Source organism: Vespa crabro, chromosome 7 (assembly GCF_910589235.1).
Source record: "Vespa crabro chromosome 7, iyVesCrab1.2, whole genome shotgun sequence".
Classification (NCBI taxonomy): Eukaryota; Metazoa; Arthropoda; class Insecta; order Hymenoptera; family Vespidae; genus Vespa; species Vespa crabro.
Window position 1 is genome coordinate 527501 of NC_060961.1, and position 10942 is coordinate 538442.

Sequence of the window (10942 nt, forward strand, 5' to 3'; positions counted from 1 at the left end):
TCGTTTACGCGAATCGATTTACTAATCGATTCTACTTTCGCTTTTCCACGAGTAGATTTGATTTCGTTCGCTCGACAAAGTCATAAGGGAATATATCCACCTATTTAAACGGATGCGTAAGAGGCGTTTGCTGCTTCTACGGTTGGTAAAAATAAAGTCGGCACGTTTCGGTGCATCTGGCTTTTAACGTCGATGGCCTCGCAGATGACCGACTAGTAAATCATCCAGATATTCCTCCGTTTACATCTGGATCGTACACTGGGCGAAAGAGAAGAGTGGTCTTGGCAATTTGCTATCTAGTTTGGGTCGTATTTTCGAAAATAGTTTTATCGAGGGTCGAAGCGAGCGCTTCGGGAAAGGAAAGAAAAAGGAAAGAAAAAGCAAAGGAGATAAAGTGAAAGAAGAATAAAGAGGATAGGAAGAAAGATAGAAAGAAAGAAAGAAAGAAAGAAAGAAAGAAAAAGAAGACCGGGGTGCAAGGTGGTCGGTCGCATGCATGATAACGTCGTTGGCGGTGAGTCGCGGAGGACACCGACTAGTTGGGGGAATAGTATTAGCGGAGGCCACCGTAGGCGCTCGTGACTATTTATTTGGTGCGGCCGAGCGCCACGCATAGGACGACAAAATATAGGTACGGGGTGGTCCGGTCGAGTTTGCGGTGGCCCGCAGGCCGCAACTTCATTTACACCTATTCACAGCCCCCTCGGTTCCTGAGCGCGGCTTTTAGATTTACGAGCTACCTCGCCTCGCCTCCTCCAGCCATTTCTCCCTCTCTCTTCCTTTCTAGGACGCCTCCGCGAAGAAGCGCGGACATTAGAACGCTTCCACGGACACGAATCTCCTTTCTAATTGGCTATTCAGGAGAACAGAGGCGAAAGAGAGAGAGAGAGAGAGAGAGAGAGAGAGAGAGGATAAGGAAGAGGCACCAAGAGCAGGTGCGTTCTCGAGTACCTTCGAGTCGAGCGGGTAACAGCGGGAGAGGATTCCCATAGGATGGATCCTATGGGATTAGTCTAATATAGTTTAACTCTCGTCTTGCTCCTTAAGCAAAGGAACAAAGCGTGAAAGACGAATAAAGGATTGGCCGTTATTAGGAGGAAGGACTGGGCGCGCGCGCGCGCGTCATCTTCGAATTCCGACGTTGCTTCCGACGAAGCGGGAATCGTTTGGACGTCGCGCGATCTACGGAGTCGTAGGAACACCTACGAAGGATTTCTGGCAGGGGCGCGAACGAGTCGGACGACATCAAAGGTGCCGCCAAGAGAGCCAATTATCGTTCCGTGAGTGAGCGTGCTGGCGCCCAAAACGGTAGAACATAGAGATGCTTCTTCAGTTTTCTTTCGTTGCGGTTAAGAGAGGATCCTCTTTCTTTTTCTTCGAACGACGATCGTCAATGTCTTTCACAAACTTTCTCGTTTCATTGGGGGGGGGGGGGGAGAGAGGGAGTTGCGTTCTGACGCGATACTTAAGCGTGATACAACGGGATACGTTTGACAAGAAATAGCAAAACGGAGAAAAGAATAAACGACGGATTATCGAGAGAAAAAGGAACTTATACCTGGCCTCATATCCCATAGGGTCTCTCCTAAGCGAATTATCCTCTCTGTTATGGACAAACATTTATGTATTTATTGCTGTACAAATGGTAAGCGTAATGCCGGCACGAAAGCGATCAATGCGCATTACCATCGGCTCATTTTGGACGTACCTAATAGTAGTAGTACCCTTTAGAAGAAAAAAGAAGGGACAAGAGGTTAAGATAAGTAGTAACATCGTTCTACGTCTTTGGTTTTTGAGCCGAAGAAGAAAGAAAGGGGATTGTCGCGTACTAACGTATTAATGAATTTGTTTCGAACGTAGCTCGGTAGGTACGTTATAAATAATTTCGTCGAATAGCCGTCGTATGCGATATCGACGGAAACGATATCGTAATAATGATAATAAAAAGTAACTAATAAAAATTCGGGAGGGACGAGTCGTTCGTTTCTCGCGCGTACGTCCCTTCTTCCAGCTGAGATCGCCGAAAGGATAATGGCGCAGCGCTGTACGAGGAATAACGCGCGTGCGAGCGGCCTGGGAAGACAGAGAGCGAGAGAGAGAGAGAGAGAGAGGGAGAGAGAGAGAGAGAGAGAGAAGCGAGCCGGAGTCGGAGAGAGGAGCCTCGAGGAACATAATGTTTTCATTAGGTCGCGATCATTATCTGGCTCAACCGGGAACAAACGAGCGAATGCCACGGGGCGCATAGCGCGCACGTATTAAGACGAATGGCCAACGTCGCTCCGGTAATTAATTACGGCCTCCCCCAGTGTTACTAATATTAATTAATCCCATTCGTCCCGCGGGCTCTGCTCGAGTACGATATAGTCGAGCGTAGGTACGGTGACTTTACGAAATTGGTCCTTTCTTTCGAAAAAATCGTCCCATCCTTCCTTCCACCGGGATTAAACGTCGAACGTCGCGAACCACCTGTTTCGGAAGATGACTTTCTTTGCCGTTCTGCCTCTCTCGCGCTCGAATCGTTCATTAATTATCCCGGACCGCCCACTTGGGTCCAACCTAATCGTAAATTCTATGCGCGAACATTTCTCCTCCGTTCGATCTCGCGACTCTGAGAGCGCGAGTCCGTGTTCGCCGACGGTCGTCCCCTCGCCGAGATATGAGTAGGGAATAAAAGAGAGACGGACTCGCGAAACCGGTCGATAAATCTTCCTCGTGCGTGGACATCGATCGCCGCGGCTCTTTTCGTCGTCTTATGTACCGGTGATGGCGGTGATGGTGGTGGGTGGAAAGGATAAAAGGTCCGGAAGGGCCGGCTAAAAGGTCCGGAGAAAAGAAATAGAGACGCATCGAGGCGCATTCTCGGCGTGACGCGACGCGTTAATACGTGCTCGATCGATGGACCGATCGATGGATCGGCCGATCTGCCAAGAAATGACGTATCGTCGAACGCCGCGGGCCTACCGATTCTTTGCGAGAAAAAAAGGTCGCGTGGCCAAAGGGAAGGGGCGGCTCGAAAGGGAGGACAAAGAGCGAGACCAAGAGAGAGAGCGAGCGAGATGGCTCTCTCTCTCTCTCTCTCTCTCTCTCTCTTGCGCGCGCGCGTGCCCCGATAGCTGCGCTTCGCGTCGCATCGAGACCAGATATACCCACCCCCTTGGAGTACTATTTTTATACGGGCATTTACGATTCTCCGGGTGGGCCAGCGCGACCGGAATAGCTCGTATTTTTGACATTCCTTCGATCATTGATCGATCCAAGTTGTACGCAAGCAGGCTTCGTCGCGTGCCTCGTCCGATACGTGACGAGCCAGCCCGATCGTCTTTATCGTCCTCCCTCCCTTTCCCTTTATCCCAGCAGGTCTCGCCTACTCGGCGAGAGTATTCGATTCGCGGTTTTGGACCACCCCGTAGCGTGGAAAGGCTCGCCCTTGGCTCGCATTAATAAATCGGCCCGGACGCACCGAACGTAGATCATCGCGTCGCGGCTCGGCGATCCACGCGGGGATCCGTGGGCCCCCTCCTCTTCTTCTCCTCTTAATTGCTCCGATTAATTAGCCACCACGATTTCGCTAAGGTTAATGGGCGGCCGTACGTTTCGTCGCGGCCGAACGAACCAACCAACCAACGAACCAACCAACGAACGTGCCTTTTAATAAGGTTGCGTTAATCACGCGACACGCGAGGCAAATTGACGTGAGGGCCCTTATGGGCCCAGTTTCGTCTGTACGCCAAGTCTCGTTTTACGAAGTACTCGACGACAGTGCCGCCCACGTTGACACGCGAAGACGACTCGGTGGGGGGAAACCCATTCGGGATTTGCCTTCGTCCTCTTTCTCCGCGATGTTTATTCGTTTAAAGAGGGGAGGAAAAAAACAAAGCAAAAGAAAACAAAAAACAAAACGAGTAAAAGTCGAGAGGAGAGCGCGCTTTTCCTCCTTCGATCTCTCGATCTTTCGATCTCGCGATCGCGTGGATTTGGAACCACCCAAGATCGATCCATTAGCGCTCGACGGGATGCGCTCTCTCTCTCTCTCTCTCTCTCTCTCTCTCTTTGTATCATCAATATGAAAAATAATCACTGTGGCCGATACCTCCTACGAATCACTTTTTCGAGTACTATCATTAAAAATTCTCAACGTTAAACTTATTTATTCTCGTTTTCTCGATCGATCTGAAGACTTTTGTCGTATTATACGTTTATTTAAATACGTTGAGAGGAAGCCAAACGTAGTTGCTTACGTTTGTAGGATTTCTTCGAAGCTGTTCGACGAATTATGACGTAGCAAATGCTCGCGATGGAATCGATGACTAAGTAGCTTCGTCCTCGGGATAGTATTTTAGAGAAGCGTCTTTTCCGATCGTGCCTCCGACCACGACGCGTACAGCATTTTAAGCTATTAGTTTCTCTTTCTTTATTTCTTTCTTTGGCTCGTGATGCGCCACCCATAGAAAGAGCTCGATGGTTCTCATAGTCTGATTCATCGTCGAATGATCGAAGCTACTAATTAACCGTCAGGATCCGGTTCCTCGCAGCTGGCAGTGGAATTTCTCTCTCTCTCTCTCTCTCGTTCTCTCTCACGATTGCTTTCTCTCGCTCTCGCGTGCGAGAGTTTGCGTCAGCTTGGAGAGAAACTTGGGCAGGCTCTTGAACGGAGTCGATGGACGGAAGAAAAGAAAGAGAGAGGAAGAGAGAGAGAGAGAGAGAAGAAAAGACGAGTTACGTCTTTGCGATTTCACTCTCTTCTAGCGAGGCAAAGAGGAAAGCCGGAACAAGGAGGTAAACGAATCGTCGCTGCAATTACGATCTTATTATCTCGGATCGTTGGATAGTGCGATAGATTTAATGCGAGATTAACTTGGGAAAATTCTTGAGGCGTCCTAAGAAATCGTCCACTGCGAAAAATTTCTTACGAAGGGGAAACAAGAGGGATGAAGATAGAAAGGATGGGGAAAAAAAAAAGATACTACGTAGGTATGCCGGCCATTCCGCTGGTAGAAACCTACTACATACTACCTAAGGAAGTCGAAGCGAAGGAGAAAGATTCCTCTATCGGATGATCGATTAAGAGATAAGATCGTATAGATCGTCGTCGTGGATCTTCTCGGAATAGACGTTTAAGACGAGTGCTGTGTCACCTTTTTCGCAAGCGCTTTTCGCTCGTTTCCCGTGTCGCTTCGTGTAATCGTTGTATTCTCTCTCTCTCTCTCTCTCTCTCTCTCTCTCTCTCTCGATGGATAATTTGCGCAAATCGTCTAACCACATTCTTGTTCCTGGTACTCGATCGATACGGAATTCGTTGGACGAGTCGATTCAATTCTAATTCGTTCTAACTCCTGCCATTCTAGCATCTACGACGAGAAGATAGATAATGGCGACCCCCAGAGCATCTGCTCTGGTTTGGCCACCCGCGAGAGGAGCAGTACCAGTTATAGACCGTGGAAAATCATAAATGCCTAACCTACGTGGAATTGAAAGAACAAATAGGTGTAACTCCGGTACCGATTATGCTCACCGGTCCGCCTCTTTCTCTCTTTCTCGCTCGCTCGCTCGCTCGCTCTGCGGTCTTCGGCCTTTTCGACCACCCGCGAGAGAAAGGGAATAGCGTCTTCCTCGTTTCCTCGATTCGTCCAACGTCCAGCGAAACGGCATAAATCTCTTCTCTTTTCGACAAAGAACTGCTACGATGAATACACCTGTCGATCGACTTACTCTCCGAGCGTGACTGTGTCGAAAACATTATAAATCGCCTTTGCTTTTCTTTCTCTTTCTTTCTCCTTCTCACTCTGTCTCACTCTCTCGACTTCCGATTCGCACGAGAATCGTACTTTTTCGAGCTTGTTTGTTCGGTAAAATCACCTCGTCTTATGAGAGGGGCACGGTCGAAGAGCGTCCAGCCGTCTAGCCATCCGCGGCGAATCGATTACGCGTCGTGCCAGGTAAAGCGCCAAACGCCATACTGCGTCGTTCTTTCTTCGAGAGGATAATTAGCCATCCTCTCGGATGATTTTGGCCGCGAAGCCAACATTTCGTTCTTTCGCTTCCTCTTCCTCTCTCTCTCTCTCTCTCTCTCTCTCTCTCTCTCTATTGCTCGTGCACTCCGCAGGCGGTTTTCCACTTCTCGGAGAAGCGTAAAGAATCGTTAATGATCACGGGCAACGTCGTTTGCCGAGCAAACGATTCGAATGAAATTCGTTCGTTTTGAGTTCGCTCGAACATTCGCGAACGCTTGGATTCTCACGAACGAGAATCGGTAAGAGAGATCGGTGTCGCATAGAACGCTGGCTCCACACAAACACACACACACACACACAGAAGATCGAAGACAACTTTATACGGGCATTGAGAGCCAGGTAAAACCTTCGTGGGAGAGGGACAGAGGGAGGGGGTGTGTCTTTGGTTCGAAGAAAGGGGATAAAAAGAAAAAGAGATCCTAAACGGCGTGCATCCGGGTTTCGTGGCGAGTGTAGCCAGAGGGATAAGAAGAAGAAGAAGAAGAAGAAGGTGTATACCTACTTACGTCTTCTTTCTACTCTTTCTCTCTCTCTCCTCCTTCTGCTCGGTCAGCTGGCTATGACAAATTCATGAGAGAGAGAGACAGCTCTCGATGGAAAATCACCAAGGATAACCAATTCGGAATGTTTTCTTTCAGGAAACTTTTCTTATGCCGTTGACGATCGGTGGCGATCTTTTTGCTCGTTCTTTTCACGATTTATAACATCGAGCGTGGCGGAGTGTGGTCCTAGGACACGATAATAAATTGACCTAGCGGATCGACGTTGATGAGGGACGATAAAGATCGACGCCTTCTCGCGATCGTCTACGCGAACGACCGGAGGAGATGGAAACGACTAGACAGAGGAGAGCGGGAGCAGAGACTCGAATCCCTACGGGAGGACGCACGGCATTCCAGGTGCGCTGTAACCAATTTGTGAGCCGAGCGATAGTGACAAATACACGATATTGCCATAACGTATCGTCGGGGCATTGCTATCGGTTCGAATTAATAGTCAACGTCGCTGACTAATAGCCACATTAATTAACGATCCGCGGGTCCAGATTAGCCTAATCCGGCTTAATTTAGTGATCGTACCGTTGCGCGATCCTTCCTATCTGCCTACCTGTCTCCTACGTCCGAGAGAGAGAGAGAGAGAGAGAGAGAGAGAGAGAGAGAGAGAGAGAGAGAGAGAGAGTCGTTATTTCCACTTGGCCAATGTCGCCTGACCCTCTTTCCACTTCTTCTTCCATCGTACACCGACGTGACGCATACCTAAAAAGATAGACTTGGCATAAACTCGAAGAGCGTCGAGCCGAAGATGGTAGCGATCATCTCGCCTTAATGCGACCCGACGTTCCTATCGACCTCGAGAGATGGAGAAATCGAGATGGAAACTCGAAAAAAGAAAGAAAAAAAGGAAAGAAAAAAAGAAAGAAAAAAAAGAAAAAAGCTTCTTCGTGCAATTTTCGAAAGGCTTATTTTTGCTAAAGAAGAAAAAGAAGAAGAAGAAGAAGAAGAGAAAGATGGTAGACCGTAGGCGTAGGGTATACCAAAATGGCGAGGAAGATGGATCGCGAGAGGTAAGGCGAAGAGAGGGAAAGCGAGAGGAGGTCTCTCGATTGGTCTGTTTGCCAGCGCGAAGAGCGTCCGAGCGCGTTACAACTCAAACCTTTTAGCCGTTGTTTGTTCGCCGCTTTGTATTCTATTTGTACAAGCGCTTAAACAACTCCGGCTGGCATAAGCTCCGTTGAAGCCCACTCGAGCGCGTCGCGCGAACCCTTGAGCCGAGTCGAGGATACGGAAGGAAATTTCGAAAGAAGACGAGAGAGAGAGGGTAAGGGGAGGGAGAGAGAGAGAGAACGGAATCCATCTGTGGCATTCTTCTCGGAGATCGAAGAAGAAGACGCTTTGGCTCGCGGGCCCCGTGGCAAAACGCGCGTTCGTCTTCCATTATCGTCTAATTGGATGAAGATGCAGTTCCCTTTGTCCTTCCTGGAGAAGTCAGACGTATCCGAGAAAGCATCCGCGCGTCGCGTTTAATTGTTTTGCCCCGAGATAATTGGGAGGCAGCGCTCGGTGATTGCCCGTTACGATGACTTAAGCTTTCGGTGCGTTTAAGTGCCCCATTGTTGCGACGACATCCAAGGACCGAGATCCTTGCTAAGGGCGGAGGCGCCCTTTAAGTAAGACTTTAACCCTCTCAGGCTTTTCCTCCACCTCCTCCTTCTCCTACCGATACCTCCTCGATAGTCATCGACTCGACTTTTCTCACGCATCTTCTCCTCCTCCTCCTCCTCCTCCTCGATCGTCCTCCTCCTTGTCGTCGCGCTGGTCGCTGTTAATAGAATGTACGCGTCCGTCTTTGTAAATTCATCGTCGGCGAGCCGGGCCGGCGAAGAAGGGGAATAAAGGAGAGGGGGGAGTTGCGTTTGCGTGAGAATCTCCCGAGGCATCGGCCGATCCGATCGGTTCGGAGCTCGGAGCACCGGCGGAGCAAGGCGCAGCCATCGGACGAAGCCATCGAGACGAATTAAGTCTCTCGAGCTGTTGTGACAGAATTTCATAATCACCCACCGTGATTCGGAACCGACAAACTGTGGGAGCGTGAGATCGATTCGAGCGATTCGACGCACGCTGACTCCTACATTCGCCTCGCGCTATACATCCATAAGTAGCTACCTATATAGATTTATCTATCGATCTATTATTGCTTGACGAGTCTTAGTATAAAAACGGAAAAAAAAAGTTGTCCGATCATCGATCATCGATCGCAATCTTTCGAAGCTTCCTTCTAATAACCGTAAGATCCCAACTCGGTCATGCTAGTTTTCCTTTCCATAGAGAACGATAATCTCGATCTACTTCGTTTGCGATTACAACAAGTCGCGCGAAGAACCTAGTGGCGTTAGTTTTACCTATGCTCTCGAAGAGGTGGTAAGAAAAGGAGAATGAGACGGAGAAAGGAGAAGATTTATTATCCTCCGAGGGGCTTACGTCTCTATCGTTTGGCCGAGCGCGCGGACGAACGGGATAGCAACGAAATAAACACGTCGTATACAAATGTAAATCGTGCTTTGGTTTTACGACGGCGCGGTACATCCTCGCGCGCCCATAATTTTTGACGTTACAACGTTCGCGATTAGCGTGCCTCCTACTAATGGTAGCTTTCGCCGTTAAAAAGGTTGATGACCACAGTAATAGTTTTTTATTGCCAGGGCCGACGGGAGGGAGAGGAGAGGAAGCAGCTCTCGCCGCGAAATCTCTTCGATTTGCCTAAGCAAACGGAAGGGTTATAAACGCGTGCTTGGCCCTTTCGTGCCGACATTAGCGTCGCTATCGAGGAAAAGCCCTTCGATGAAATGCCGACCGATACACGCCGTCGAAATATTTCTCTCCTCTCCTCTCCTCTCCTCTCCTCTCCTCTCCTCTCCTCTCCTCTCCTTCGTCGCATTTTTACAACTTTATAATCTTACCTCGTAAATCCTCGAAAAGAATCACGTAACACGCGGCGTGACGTTTCTTGGCGCGACGCTCGGACCGAGAGCGAGGAAGGTTCTTCTTCTTGCTTCTTGTAAATATTTGCCAGCATCGTTGCCGGAAAAACCGTTTGCGGTTCTTCTCCTTGTCATTCGAGTCGCTCTTTTCGAGTTCCAACAAGTGGACTGTAAATACGCTGTAAGCGACGGCCAGAGGAAAGAGTCCGGTTTTTCACGGAATTTCACGATAACTCGTCGTCGTCGCAGTAGATTCCTATCGATAATGCGACATTGTTTTACGGCTAGTACGAAAATATTGTTGCCCGGCTAAATTTTTACCGGAATGTCCGTGGATTATTGACACTCGATAACAATGGAATTTAATTTGTACTATTTATTAGCAGGTTTTACGAGTTCGCTAGCACAGTTAATGTACAAAGATACGGCGAAGATATGCACGGCGAATAGTACGCGTATCCGCACATACATATTATTTGCTTGGAAAGAAAAGAAAGAGTAGGTGCGCCCGGTTTGTTCCTGTTGGAAACTCAAACAGGGCCGACCAGGGTGGAGCGTCGTCCTTCGCCACCTCGCCTTTCTCACTTCGTTATCTTAATTCCCGAGAGAAAGAGAAAGAGAGAGTCAAACAATGGAAACCTCGAAAAGAGGAGAGACGACTTCTTATCTGATTTTCCATGATCCACTTCCGTGTTATTCTTTCGTCCTCGTTGACAGCTTTACTTACTTTCTTTCATGGGATCTCGCCGTCCCAACCAAAAGGATCATCTTGTTCGAGCTCCTCCTCTTGCCTCGGGAACGCGAGAAATTCGTTAAATGTTTTTTTAAGATCTACCCATGGATTTAGAATCCACCAAGGGATAGGAACAGACCTTAAAGACTCGTGCTTTCCGTGTACCTTTGGATAGAGATCTTTGTCGAAAGATAGCATAATTGACACCTAGCAGGTGACTCGGTCGATCGTCTGAGAAAGAGAACCCTCGAAAAGTAGCCTCTCAATTTGCTAAAGCGTTTCTACGATATAGCTTTACTTCATCCGTTATTATCTTTCTTCTTTTTTCCCCTCTTAATTAAATCGATTCTGAGTTAAATCATTATTATTACTTTTCTTTTTTTCCTTCTTCCTTTTAAATGACTCCAACTCGACGAACAGATGGTGCTGATATCTGACGACAGAAAGTCTACTTGCGAAGATACTGAAGATACGCGTGAACCGATCGTCGATAATGAAGATATCTCTATAGAAATCTGTATTACCGATCGTGGATCGTGAAGATAGCGTTTTTATCCTAAACGGATAATAAATTGTATAACAAATTTATCGATCGTTCGATAGTCTTACTTTCGATTTCATTTCGGTCTTCGAACCTTACTTAATAATATTACACATTACCTCTGGATTTTTATTATAAATAGAAACAATCTTTGATTCGTACAGACAAAGTTGTAAAAT

General features: G+C 48.1%; 1 protein-coding gene across 1 annotated transcript in view; it reads right to left on the reverse strand.

The window, feature by feature from the left end:
* The window catches only part of LOC124425403 (protein wingless), a 20582-nt gene extending 11083 nt beyond the window's left edge, over positions 1–9499 (reverse strand). Inside the window, exon 1 of the mRNA XM_046965692.1 lies at positions 9469–9499. The gene's annotated coding sequence lies outside the window, so the exon portion shown is untranslated. The remainder of the gene's footprint in view (positions 1–9468) is intronic.
* Between the last annotated feature and the right edge of the window lie 1443 nt (positions 9500–10942).